Source organism: Bidens hawaiensis, unplaced genomic scaffold (genome assembly GCF_021521415.1).
Source record: "Bidens hawaiensis isolate Kalapana, Puna unplaced genomic scaffold, B.hawaiensis_p1.1 tig00003506_1, whole genome shotgun sequence".
NCBI classification, from domain to species: Eukaryota; Viridiplantae; Streptophyta; class Magnoliopsida; order Asterales; family Asteraceae; genus Bidens; species Bidens hawaiensis.
Genome location: NW_027491197.1, coordinates 1078249 through 1093631, shown reverse-complemented (window position 1 = coordinate 1093631; position 15383 = coordinate 1078249).

Below are 15383 nucleotides of genomic sequence, written 5' to 3'. Positions count from 1 at the left end.
AGCACTTCGTCATCCCAAGTCCTAATCTTGATTAACTGCAAAATGTTTAGAAAATACGTCAGCAACGCATGCTGGTGAATATGCTGACGCTAAAATATTTTCTTTCACTTGATAACCCCTTGAGACGTCGTAGGTCTAAGCCCAACGTGGCTTAGGAATAATCAAGCTTTAAAACAATACAACTTTAAACTCAAGTCTCTACATTAAATACCCCAGTAAACACTGCAGCGTGCGACATAGTTATGTACATATTCGTATACACATGGTCATTACTTCCCCGCAGGCAAGCGTAATATGACCAGGTGGGGTGTGGTGTGCCTACCACATTTACCACATATGTAAGGATCCAGACAAACGTACATGGTAGCCTGAGGCCTAGCACTTATACTCTTGTTTATAACGTTTTAGTGACACGTAGTCCCATGTAAACCTTTTCATTTAATTCATTTGACTCGATTAAACAAATTTAAAAGTTTTGAGCGTATTCACCATTTTGATTTGGATCAGCTTCAATACACTGTCTGAGGTTCTTTTCCTTTGCTATCTCGCACCTATAGTACGAGTATAACTTTTTGTTAGTCGGGTATACAATTCGGCTTAAGACCTTTAGTCTCTTTTATAATCGTTAACTTGATTATATTTTCTTTACTTTAAAACCTTTGTTAAAAAGTATTTTCCCCTTTCTTTTCTTTTATAAATTAAAAGACTTTCTTTTTATTTACTTCTCTTTTTATTAGACAAACCTTTAGTTAGTCTTACATATCTTTTAAAACCTTACGTTTCTTTTTTTTTAAGAAAAGTATTCTTTTCTTTTCTTTATTATTTAAGAATTAACATAATAACTTAAATAATATTTTATAACAAAGATTCATATAATACTCATATTGATATTATATTCATATTTCTTTTCGTTTCTATCGTTTGTTATATATTCTTTTATTTTATCGAAGAATCGAGTATTTCCTCGACTTTGGGTTTTAAGCCTTATAACAATTTATGATTATTTTATTCAGGCATTATGCCTACCTTGTTGCCTTTATAAATCCTACACAATTGAGCAGCACTTCGTCGCCGCTTCGCTTTCTTTATCTTCTCGATCAACGAGTCTTTCTTGCACGCAAAACGAGGTACACCAACTCTTCGTTTCTTGATTGGCACGTACTTATATGTGGTCGTCGAGATGTCAGGATGGAAACACCTTCTTCGTTGGAACTTCGTCTTTGTGTGGCACGAATATCAAGGAACGTCAGTTAATTGGCACGAGTATCGGGAAATCGGGCAAGGATTTTAAGGTGATTGAGGGTACGTTTAACGAGGCTTTTAGAGAGATGTTAGAAAGAGGAGAGAGCTGATTTGGTGTGCAAAATGAGAACACCCAAGCTTGTTATTTATAGGCATTTTCCTGGGACCCATCGCGATACTCGATGGCCCCTTGGTCATCCATCGCGTATCGCGATGTAGGTTGATGACCAGCCACCTAGGTTTGCCACGTGGCGATCGTGTTGCCACTTGGTGACACGTGGTGAATGGTGTGCCATGTGTGGACACGTGGCGGGGCACGTGTGACATTCTGTCAGACCACGTATCGCGATACGCGATGACGTTGGTTCTATGGTGATCGCGTATCGCCATGTGCCCTTTTTCTTGGGTTTGTAGCCAAGCCCTTCGCGGTATACGATGGGCTTGTCCTTTGTCCTGTCATGTATCGCTAAGGGACAGAAAGATAGATTACTAATTTACACCTTCAAGTTTGGAATTTGACAATTTTGGTCCTTCAACTTTTAGAACTTGGTATTATTGATCCGATAGTTTCACGATGTTACATCCTCCCCACCTTGAAATAAATCTCATCCTCGAGATTACTTCTTAGAACATGTGGGGTATTTCTTTTTCATTTCGGATTCAAGTTCCCAAGTATATTCGGGGCCTCTTCGTGAGTCCCACTTTACTTTCACTATTTTCAATGTTCGTCTCTTCAATTTCTTTGTTTTTAAATCTTCAATTTGAATCGGTTTTTCTATGATTTTTAAGTTCTCATTTATTTCAACGTCTTTTAACGGCATAGATAAAGATTCATCAGTTAGACATTTTCGCATATTGGAGACGTAGAATACATCGAGTATCCCTTGAATTTCTTCGAGTAGTCACATGCGATATGCAACAGTCCCGATTCGCTCGAGTATTTCAAATGGTCCTATGAATCGAGGACTATGTTTTCCTTTCTTGTTGAAGCGAACAACGCCTTTCCACGGTGAGACTTTTAAAAGAACCTTGTCACCATCATTGAATTCTAACATCTTTCGACAAACATCGGCGTAACTCTTTTGGAGATCACTTGCCGCCTTAAGTCGTTCTCAGATTTTTAGAACTTTTTTGGTGGTTTCTTGGACTATCTCGGGTCCAGATAACTGGTTATCTCCAGTTTCAGACCAGCACACGGGCGTTCTACATTTCCTACCATACAACGCTTCAAATGGTGCGGCTTGAATACTCGTGTGATAGCTATTGTTATATGAGAATTCCATTAGGGGTAAGTGGTTGTCCCAACTTCCACCTAGATATATCACACAAGCGCGGAGCATGTCTTCCAACGTTTGAATTGTCCTTTCGCTTTGCCCATCAGTTTGTGGATGATAGGCGGTGCTAAGGTTTAACTTTGTGCCTAACGCTTATTGGAAGCTTTTCCAGAAATGAGACGTAAAACGACTATCTCGATCAAAAATTATAGACAACGATACTCCATGCAAAGCAACGATGTTGTTCACATAAATACGCTCTAATCTATCCATTGAGTATGGTTCATTGATGGGCATGAAGTGTGCGTATTTTGTTAGTCTATCTACAATAACCCAAATGGCATTATGTTGTCGAGTCGTTTTCGGGAGTTTTGTGATGAAATCCATGGTTATTAACTCCCACATCCAAACGGGGAGTTTGGGTAAACAATCCTGATGGCTTTTGGTGTTCAGCCTTGACTTTCAAACAAGTTAAACATTTCGCAACATGCGAAGCGATGTCCTTTTTCATCCCATTCCACCAGTAGTTTGGCTTTAGGTTTTGATAAATTTTGTCACTACTGGGGTGCATCATTTACATGGACTTGTGAGCTTCGCTCATGATCTTTTCTCGTAAGTCCCCAACGATTGGTACAAAAATACGGTTTCCCATTCTAAGGATACCATTGTCACCCTTGATCAGCGAGTCAATGGCGCCGTTACGTTTTTCGTCGGAGATCTTGTTTTCATTGATCGCTTGAAGTTGAGCGGATTTGATTTGTTCGATGAGATCAACTTGAAGTTCTAATCTTAATGCTCGGACTCTTCTCGGCTTTTCATGTTCTTTACGACTTAGCGCATCGGCCACAACGTTAGTCTTCCCTTCGTGATAAATGATCTCACAGTCGTAGTCATTCAAAGTTTCCATCCAGCGCCTTTGACGCATGTTGAGTTCTTTTTCTCGAAAATGTGTTTCAAACACTTATGATCGCTAAACACGACAAACGTGACTCCATAGATATAGTGCCTTCATATTTTTAAAGCAAAGATTATGGCGCCGAACTCTAGATCGTGAGTTGTGTAGTTATTTCCGTGTACCTTGAGTTAATGAGAGGCATAAGCGATCACTTTATTGCGTTGCATTAGTACGCATCCTAACCCATAATGGGACGCGTTACTAAAGACTTCAAAATCCTCGGTCCCTTCTGGCAAAGCCAGTATAGGTGCTTGGGTGAGTTTTTGTGTGACTATGTTGAACGCCTCTTGTTGTTTGGTTCTAATTCATACTTGATGTGTTTGTGAGTCAAAAAAGTTAGGGGAATGGCTATACGAGAGAAAATTTCAATGAACCTTCGATAATAGCCGGCCAAACCTAAGAAACTTCGGATCTCGGTTGGCGAATTTGGAATTTCCCACTTAGAGATACCTTCAATCTTGGCGGGATCAACTTGAATACCATTCACATTTATGATGTGTCCCAGAAATTGTACTTTGTGAAGCCAAAATTCACATTTCGAGAACTTGGCGTACAATCTCTCGGTTCTAAGTAATTCAAGTAAGGTTTGGAGATGTGAGGCATGATCTTCTTTTGACTTAGAATAAATAAGTATGTCGTCGATGAATACGATAACAAATTTATCCAAGTAAGGTTTACAGATTCGATTCATCATATCCATGAAGCGGCAGGGGCATTAGTAAGCCCAAACGGCATGATCGTGAACTCATAATGTCCATACCTTGTTCGTAAAGAGGTTCTCGGGATATCCCAGGATTGGACTTTAGGTTGGTGATAACCAGAACGCAGATCTATTTCTGAGAAATGGCTTGCGCCTTGCAGTTGGTCGAAAAGATCGTCAATTCGAGTAAGTGGATATCGGTTTTTGATGGTGACTTTGTTAAGAGCTCGGTAATCGATACACATACGCATTGACCCATCCTTCTTCTTGACGAAAAGTAATGGCGCTCCCCATGGCGATGAACTCGGTCGAATGAAACCTTTCTCAAGTAGTTCGTCTAATTGCTTCTTTAGTTCTTTCATCTCGGTTGGTGCTAGATGATATGGGGCCTTGGAGATTGGTGCGGTTCTAGGCATAAGATCGATCCTAAATTTGATTTCTATATCGGGTGGAATACCGAGTAGTTCATTGGGAAAGACGTCGGAGAATTCATAAAAGATAGGTACATCTTTTATTTCTTTGGGTTTGGATTCTTCGGTGACATAGGCCATGAATGCTAAGCATACTTGATTCAAACATTTGTTAGCCCTTATCATGGAGATTAGGCTAACTTGGCCAGCGTCTTTGTCCCCTTCAATTCGAGTTGTTCGTTTATAAGAGCTCGAAGTTCAATGGTTTTGCTATTGCAAATGATACGAGCATGGTTGTTGGATAACCAATCCATACCAAGTACAATATCGAAACTAGCAAGAGTCATTGGCAACAATTGAATAGGCGGAATATAACCGGCTAAAAGACTTTTTCCATTTTCAAGGGCTTCGGAGATTTTGACTATTTCACCACTAGCGGTTTCGACGCTTAGATTTTTTTTAAGTTTCGTTAAAGGTTCATTTAATAGACTACAAAATCTATAATCTATAAAACTTAAATTGGAACCTGAATCGAAAAAACTCTAGCATACGTGTCGTTAACTAAGAATGTACCGGTAATGGTTTCTGGTGTGTCGGCCGCTTTTCGGGCGTCGAGCATGAAGCCCTTGCATTGCCCTCTTGGCTTCATTCTTCTGACCACTTCCACCCACACCACCAATCGCGAGTTTTTTCTTTGGACATTCAAAGCTGAGATGACCCATTTCTTTACAGTTGAAACATGTCATTATCTTCTTCCAGCAGTCGGTCGTGGCGTGGCCGGGTTTGTGACATGAATCACAAATAGTTGCGGTTGAAGACGGAGCAAAACGACATTGCCCCTTGTGGTATTTCTTGCAAGTCTTACATTGTGGGATGTTGGAATTAAATCCAGACTTGCACTGATCAACATTCTTCCCTTGAAGCGGCCATTTCCTCCTTTCTTGGGGTCGTGAGACGTTACGACCTTTTTTTCTTCCTCTTTTTTGCGTATCATACCGCCCATTAGATACCCAGCCAACTCCATTGCAGATTCGGCGGTTTGTGGGAGGTGTGACCTCACCATGTCGTGGATTTCCCATGGAAGTCCCCATATGTAACGAGTAACTTTGCTGGACTCAGGGTTAACTAGCTGGGGAACGAGTCGGCGGTACTCGTGGAATTTTGTGTTATACTCACGGAGGTTGGTTCCTACGACCTTATGATTAAGAAATTTTGTTTGGATTTGGTCGGTTTCGTGCATTGGGCAGAACTTCCCCATCACCATTGTTAGTGCACGGTTTTGGTCTCCGTAGCGATCGAATAATTTATAGTTAGTCTAGGTTGTATTTAATGTATAGTTATTGTAGCATGGCCCATTCGCTATGGATTATATAGCGAATGAGGCCCATTCGTTAGTTACCTAGACTAGTTCGTTAAGGTATAAGCCCATTCATTATGGAAACATAACGAATGAGGGCTAGTTCGTTAAGGTATTACCATTCGTTATGGAAGCATAAAGAATGGAGTCTAATTCGTTATGAAGTAATAACGAACTAGACTTAACTTAACGAACTAGAGCATATGTCCTATATATGTAACAACTCGGGTTTTTCATACAATATATTAAATACCAATACCCGACCCGTTTTCGTACAGGGAAATTTTAATCCACAAAACGACGCATTTATCGAGTTAATAATACTTTATTATTATTTGTTGTTATAGTTATTTAATATATCAAAATAACTTCCAAGTATATACATAAATACCCTTAAAGTTAGTTTTAACCCTCTTTGCATCCACCCTTAAACTACAAGGACCAACCTACAAATTTGAATAAAGATTAATTATATTATAACCCAGTCGGGATCCAAACCCATACTAGAAACCCGTATTGGCCCTACTTGTAACCCGAATCCTTTCTTGATCAATAATTCTCAATCTATGTTTGGAATTGATTTGTTTAGATTGTTTTTACGCGTATTACAACCTTACCGACGTCGCAAATTTGGAAAACAAAATCAATAATATACGGATTAACAAAAGAATGAAAACCGTTTATACCAACCTAGCGATATACCATCTAGAAGGGAATATATTACAATTAATCTCGTATGCGTGTTCTGATACATCGCGCGAATCAAACCCTAAGTTCAATTGAAATACAATCTTCTGAAATCAGCGAACCAGGGCGTTCTTTAGGTCGACAATGTTCGTATTCGTTCAGCATCAACTCCTTAACGTTTAAGGTAATAAAATTATGTTTCTTGATCGTTTTTACTCGTTAATAAAAAGCCCTAACATAATACTATCAAACACTAAACCGATTGATCGATTGATAAATTTAGGGTTTTGGTTTGAATTGAGATGAACAACTTAATAAGATTACATTATCGTTTTCAATTCGTAAACAAGGGAGTCACCTGCTCCAGTGGCAGGGGCAACTTTGGTTGGGACTTGACAGTCCTTGCGCGGGTTCGAGTCTCTTGAGCACCTGTTTTGGTTTTTAATCTTTTTAAATCATGTTTTAAACATTTTAAATAGTAAATATTAACACTAATAACAAATAACTATTTCTTTTACTTAACCGACACATCTGGCTGGACGTTGTTGTCATTTGATTATCTTTGCAAACTTCATACATACATACATATATATAAATAAAATGTATAATGAATATGATTTTAATAAATAGGTGAGATATATTGGTTAAACTAAACTTGTCAAAGGTACATAAATAAATCTTTAGTTAAACATAATTACTACATTTTACAGTTATTTACTTAGATATTCATATATTTGTATTATTTAACATTATTATTATTAGTGTATTCATATTATGGTTATTTATTTAAATTATTATAATTAAAAATTTGATTGTATATATACAATACATCAAGTATAAAATAATGCTAATTTTATAAAGAATTATTAATGATAATTCTATAAACTACTGATATCACTAATATTGATTTTTCAATAATTATAATGTTAGAAATCAATCGATCAATTAATAAATATTCTAATTTCAACCCTAACTTAATCACATTGAGATCTTTATTCATCCAATTATGTTATATCTCTTATAATTAATTTCATATTAATATTACTTAAATAGGAATCTTTGACGATATATCCCGAAGGATTTATCTTTCTCACATCATCTTCGCTTATATTTCGTTCATCCGATCGGGTGATTAATCACTCCCATTTTTACTTATTTTAAATCTTTTTGGGGACATATGCGTATCGTATTATATTTATCTATTATCTAGTATTCAAAACTGCAACTGTTTAATCTTGTGTGTATATCAGTTTATGCCTAACTTGTATTTGCTTACTTGCTTTATTTGAACCGCATTCGGAGAGGTCCAACATATTCTCAGTCTAGTATGATCATACGACCGTCGTAGTGGCCGGCGTCCGACGCATTGACAATGGTTTCACCGACACCTCATTTTTGGTAACCAATGCCCATTCGCATGGCAACGGTTTAGCCCTTTCTTTATGGTTGATTGTTTGTGTATGTGCTATGGCTTAATTGCTTATCTCACAAGAACAGTTTGCATATTTCTTCATTTATTATATATTATATTTATGTGGTGTCTTAAACTGGTGTTTTACTCACTCAACATGTGTTGTTGACAAAAATATATTTTATATGCATTTGCAGGTTATCAGCTTGATTGTTTAGCAAGATGAAGATCACGTAGAGATGCCTTTTAGGATACAAATTTAATTGATCATGGTTGTAATTGTTTTATACTTGATATACTTAACTGTAATTGTTTTATTTAAATAAATTTAATAGATATTGAAATTTCTAATATTGCATGATAGTAACCTTTGAAAAGCTGTGAGCAATCGGTTCGCCCCGGCATTTCCGTCGTAGGTTGGGGTGTGACAATATATAGGCTGCTCATGCTCATAATTTAGTATGTACATAGTCTAAGTTATTTGCTCTCCATAAGTTATTATTCCACACCATAATGTATTCTCTCTATATTTATCAATAAACTATGTATTTAACGTATCTATGATTCTCATGTTCGTATTGTATAATTGATGTATCGACGCGGCTAGATCCTTGGAAGGCTTTTACAATTGGTATCAGAGCAGACGGCTGCTCCCGGTGCATCGGTTAAGGTAATGAATCTGGTTATTTTCGTGTTCTTCGTGTTCTTCAAGTTTGGAACTGATTTGATCAGATTCGGGTTACATTATGGATGTTTTGGTGAAACTGATGGTAGATTATTGTTTATTAATGAAATTCGCATGTTCCTGTGGATTTTGGTGATTAATTATGGTGTATTGAAGGTTTCACCATGGAAGAGCAAGGTACTGTTTGATCATATTCAGATCAAATCAGTGGTTGTTATGTTATTTTGATGGTAGATTCGTGTTAGTTAAGGTAATACGAAGCTTCTGGTATATTTTGGTGTTAAGTTATGGTGTATTGGTGAATCCACCATGGAAGAGTAACTTACTGTTTGATTTATTTGGTGATAAATCAGTGGTTGTTAAGTAAAATGGTTGATATATTCGTGATTAGAATGAAAATCCGAGTATTCGTGTTAATTTTCATCGTTAATTATGGTGATATGATGAATCCGCCATTGATGAAGTTCAAAAAATCCAGATTCTGGCCAGATCTACTTTTTTCGGCCACTGTAACTGAATTTATCGGCGAAAATCGTTTTCCTGCGAACAGTTCAGATCCAACAAACTAATTCGTCATGTTACTGTAGCTAATTAGTCAAGGGAGTTTAACGAATCTACTATAGCAATTCGTTATGGAAATTTTAACGAATTAAGATAATTCGTTAAGTTAAAAGTAACTAATTAAGGCAATTTGTTAAGTTACTTCGTTAAGTTAATTCGTTAAGATATTGGTAATGAATTAAGGTAATTCGTTATTGTGTATGACGAAGTGCGAAAATCTTAACGAATTGAAGGCCATTCGTGTAACTGCTATAACGAATGAGGATTGTTATAACGAATTAGAGTTGGTAATTATAACGAACTGATTGGTTGACGAATGGAGAGCACGAACTAAGTTAACGAATTGGAGTTGTTAATTTATAACGAATGGAGAGGAGATTCGTTAAAAAAAAGAGAAAAAGAGTTATTTGGCGGGAAAAGTTTTCTTGCGCGAATTTTTTCCTGGATACTCCTCATAAGTGAGACGTCATTCTTGAAAATCTTGCGATAATATTTATTTTCGAAAATTTTCGGTAAATTTTTGGCGGGAAAATCGGGAAAATATTTCTTAATCGAAATTTTTCTGGGATGTTCCTAATGTATTGGGTACTCCTCTCTCAAATTTTGGTGACATACTTTCCGGCCTATTACGCGTTTCAATTGTAAATGTGGGCACTAATGTCTTCCTACGTTTGCAAGGTTTCTTGAAATATTACTGCAATTCGGGTGGTAATTCATGCTTGCAAAGCTACGTTTGACTGAGTTCAAGACTGCAAGTGTTCTTCGATTGGTGATTGATTTGTTCAAAGATTGAAACCTGACTATGTGGGATACGAGTGTTTGTCCGTTTACTTCTTTCTGAGGGACTTTGATCCTGACTATGTTGGCTACGAGTAAATGGCGGATTCTTTCTGTTGAGGGGGACGATTTTCGAACGAGTTGATCTTATTGAAGAATATACGAGTCTTGTCATTGGATTTTTTTTTTTATTTGATCATTTTGGGTTTATCAATGGAGGTTGGAACTCTGAATACCGAAGTGAAAGATGTTGAATGATCGGGTTTTTCATGAAGATGTGTGACTTGGTTAAACGTAAAGATGTATTTTTCTTTACCGGTGCTGACAGATAGCTGATGACTTGTTGCTGATTGTTGAAAGATTGTACCATATCATACGCCAATGGATGATCGGGATGATCTCCAAGAGTTGCTCACTTTTAGGGGGTGATCTGATATGAGAGGCTACAAGTTGTTGGTTTGCTGAAAAGATTTAAAGATTTTCTGTCTGCACAAGCATGAAAATCATTAGTCAAGGGGGTGTCTGTTAGTGCACGGTTTTGTGACTGGTGATTTGCAGTTAAAGTATTCAAGATTAAAGTATTCAATAGCTACGGAAAAGGGGTGTCTGTTAGTGCGCGGTTTTGGTGTCCGTAGCGATCGAATAATTTATAGTTAGTCTAGGTTGTATTTAATGTATATTTATTGTAACATGGTCCATTCGCTATGGATTGTATAGCGAATGAGGCTCATTCGTTAGTTAACTAGACTAGTTCGTTAAGGTATAAGCCCATTCGTTATGGAAGCATAACGAATGAGGGCTAGTTCATTAAGGTATTACCATTCGTTATGGAAGCATAACGAATGGAGTCTAATTCGTTATGAAGGTATAACAAACTAGACTTAACTTAACGAACTAGAGCATATGGCCTATATATAGGCTGCTCATGCTCATAATTTAGTATGTACATAGTCTAAGTTATTTGCTCTCCATAAGCTATTATTCCACACCATAATGCATTCTCTCTATATTTATCAATAAACTATGTATTTAACGTATCTATGATTCTCGTTTTCGTATTGTATAATTGATGTATCGATGCGGCTAGATCCTTGGAAGGCTTTTACAGAGTTTCTAGCCCCACTTCCTTGTTATGTATTCGGAGTTGTGTGCATACTCGATGTGATTAGTTAATACACTTACCTTAATTTGTAAGTGTATGCCTTCTATGATTTTATTTATGAATGAATGTCTGATGGTACGTGAACGATCTTCGGATATTGCATGTACAGCCAGGTAAGTGTGTGATATGTTATTGTGTTATGAATGATGTATGATTGATATATGAAAGTTATGGAAGAGATTAGTGTATGTGTGAAAGTATATAAAGTTAAATGTAAAGAAGGTAATGTATGGTTGTATGGAGGTAAGCTTAAAGGTTAGCAGACCCTAATAATATCTGCGATGGTTACTACCCTAATAATATATGAGAATTTACAGGGTTGTACACCCTAATAATATATGCAAAGGTTACAGTGTTTAATACCCTAATAATATGTGCGAAGGTTACAGGGTTGCATACCCTAATAATATATGCGAAGGTTATAGGACGAAATGCTTTTTAAACGTAGAGATAATTACGTATGTATAAGTAACCTAAAACAAGAAAGTGTGAAAGTATGAAATAAAGAAATGAAGCATGTATGTATGAATGAAAGAAAGATAACAGACTAAGTATTTAATATGCATCTTCGGATACATATGTATGTACGTATGTGAATGTATTGTACGTTGCCTGATTAACTAGAACTCACTTAGCGTAGCTGACTTTTAAAATGCACGCAGGTAAATAGACTGACACAGCTGGCTTGAGGATGACACATGACAGGATCCGAAAAGGCTGGCATCTGAAGATTTGTCATGATGTTTTGATACTATGTTTTATGTTATGTTTTAAAAGACAAGTTATGAATAATTTGTAATAAATGTTTGATGTTTTTATATTCCGCGGGTTTTAATTCACTCTGATATTTGGAACTGTGTTTATGAGTAAATCCAACGCTAACGTAGGGCACCGGGATCGGGGCCTTACAAGTTGGTATCAGAGCCAGGGCCGGACCGGTGGTGCCAGGTCCCACGAGGACGTTGGACCCCTAAGAGGGGTGGATTATGACATCCCACATCGGTTGGGAAGGAGAACTAAGCCTTCTTTATAAAGAGATGGATGCATTCCCCATCATAGCGTGTTTTGGGCATTTAATGGTAGTGGATGATAGGAGAATTCCACAGTTAAGCGTGCTTAGGTGGGAGTAGTATGAGGATGGGTGACCACCTGCGCAACCAAAAGCAAATCCGTGAGGCGATGGTGGTACGTCCCGAACAAAGCGGACAATATTATGGTGCGGTGGTAGCTGGGCTGTTACATATGGTATCAGAGCCAGGGTCGGACCGGTGGTTTAGGTCCCATGAGGACGCTGGACCCCTAAGAGGGGTGGATTGTGACATCCCACATTGGTTGGGAAGGAGAACTAAACCTTCTTTATAAGGAGGTTGATACCTTCCCCATCATAACGTGTTTTGGGCGCTTGATGGTAGTGGATGACATGAGAATTTCACAGTTAAGCGTGCTCAGGTGGGAGTAGTATGAGGATGGGTGACCACCTGGGCAACCAAAAGCAAATCTGTAAGGCAATGGTGGTACGTCCCGGCCAAAGCGGGCAATATTATGATGCGGTGGTAGCTGGGTTGTTACACGGTCGCTTAAAAGATGAAATTCGCTCTCATCGCCATCCTCATCAGCAAGGGTATAAGTAATTTCATTTCCTACAATAACAAATAAGAAGTTTCAGTTAGCTGTAATCATAATATACAAAAATCACATGAAATAAGTAACTTATACAAAAAAGAGGCCTAAAACATAAAAAAAATGATGGGCTTTTAAACCGATTTTCTATGAAAACCAGCCAGTTTGATGTTCCATAAAACCGCTCAAATATACCGGGTACAAGATACATGGCTGCTCACTGAAATCTGGTTCAACTAGATTTTAAAACACTGGTTATCATAATGTTTTTGGTTTGGTTTGATTGTGTTTATAGATAATGTTGGAACAAGAATTACTTATCAAAATCCATCAAATAATTATAACCCATCACAATGTTCCATACCACTAGACTTAGCAACGTAGGTAAGTTTTAGTTATAATTTATTTGATGGAATTCAACACTTTTGGTATATGTTATGCATGCTTTATTAAATAATTTCATTTTTGAATGTAACAATAATACTTTAATATTGTATAGTGGTTACGATAAATACCAAAGAAGGTATTTCAACTGATAATTGAAGTCGATGAAGGAAAATCCTTGTAGACCAAAGGCGAAATAAAATATAAATCGAAACATACAAATATGCAACCAAATGGTAAATTTGTATCTTATTATCTTCATTAACGGTTGTTGTTTACTAAAGTTGTTATGACAATAGTTTTGAAATTTTTTAAATGTAATTTGTATACAAACATAAATCAGTAAATAAGATTTAGAATGCTAACAATGTTATACAATTTTGGCAATATGTTGTTAAGTTGAGGTTCAGTGATTAAATTATGTTTGATCAGCAAGATAATAATTTCATTAGTTTTAATATACACATTTTCGTTAATAACATGCATCGTAAAGACATACATGTAATTCATAAAATATATTTATTTACTAATTGTCATATTTTTATGGGTTTCAAGTTATGCTAATAAAACACATAAAAGTATTGTCCAACTCCAACATAAATTGGACAAAACAATCAATCTTCAAGTACTTTATGTACATATAATTGTTCCGGTCAAAGTACTTTAGGCGAGTTAAGGAATATTTGTTTTTCTAAAATATTATTGATTGTTTAAATATTCGTGTATTTATCAGTGCCTTTGTTATGTAAATATCTACAATCATTTCACAATTTTGCAGTTGATCCTATAAATACATTATAAATCTCTTCAATTAATAAGCGAACACAAAGGACAATGTTTTTGGATGAAGGAGAAACAACAATCATCAGCAAAATAGCAAAGTACACCAAAACATTTTGTTGTTTAATAAGACACCTACAAAAACTATTATTTTTATATATAATCATAATCAATTTTATTTTGTGTTTGTGTTTTATTCTTTAAATATTTATATTGTTACATGTGCATTTTTTTGAAGTTATGATTTTTTTATGCCCGATTGTTTTATCTACCTATCATTTGACATCGTTGTTGAATTGCAGAAGAAAATAATTTATGTTTGGTTCAATAACAATAGCATGTGCATCCACTTCTACTTTTAGTAGAACATATAAACAAACATCACCAATAAAGTGTATAAGTATTTGATTCTTTCGTTTAAATATTATGTGTTTGTTGCAATATTTAAATTTGTCCATCCATAGCGTCCCATCGGTCAATAACCTATTATGTAAATAAAAAAAAGTAAAAATCAATTTTGAATGGCGTTTCTTCACGAAACTAGTTTGCAATCAATTACCATGCATATGGCAACTATTTATTGGTGGTTATTTCTTTTTCTTTTAACTTTTTTTCTAACAATTAGTTTACCATATAAATCGATCTTTGTTTAATAACTTAACTTAATTTATTTTCCGAATAAAACAAAAAACACACTTCTTTAAAAAAAATTACGAACATTTCGATATACATGTTATAGAAAATGGAGTTTTTTTTTTCAAAAAATGTATTTTTTTAATAATATGATTCCCATATTATATTATTGGTGCATAAACTTATTATCTTAGAATTTTAATTTTATTTATATGTTAAACAATTATAAACCATATTTATTTAATAAAAAATTTGGTTGGATTAGATTGGTTGTGAATGAGAGTAAAATATTAGGTTTGGTTGGCTTGTGTAGATGGAAGAAAGAGAAACTATTTTTTAATACTAGACAGGTACCCGCGCGATGCGGCGGGAAACAAAAAATCATAGTAATCATGTAACAATTGTGGATGTTCAAGGTTCGTTCGAAACCTTGATAACGTTTGAACTAATCATCATTTTTGGTCAGCGGTTTTCGAATGTTCAAACCACAGCAAACGGTTTGGTTTATGGTTTATGTAGAAAATTGGCCATAAAAAACCGGACCGAACGGCAAACTTATTATTGAAGCTCAATTGGTGAAACCAAAACCATTAATAACGATTCAGTTTAAAGTTTCTACGGTTCAGTTTCGGTTCTCAATAACAAAAAATCAAACCAACGGTTTGGCTCACTGTATAACTTAAAAACCGAATTGTGAACACTCATACGTGATATGTTAATTTTTTTATTTGAAAAATTATAGCAA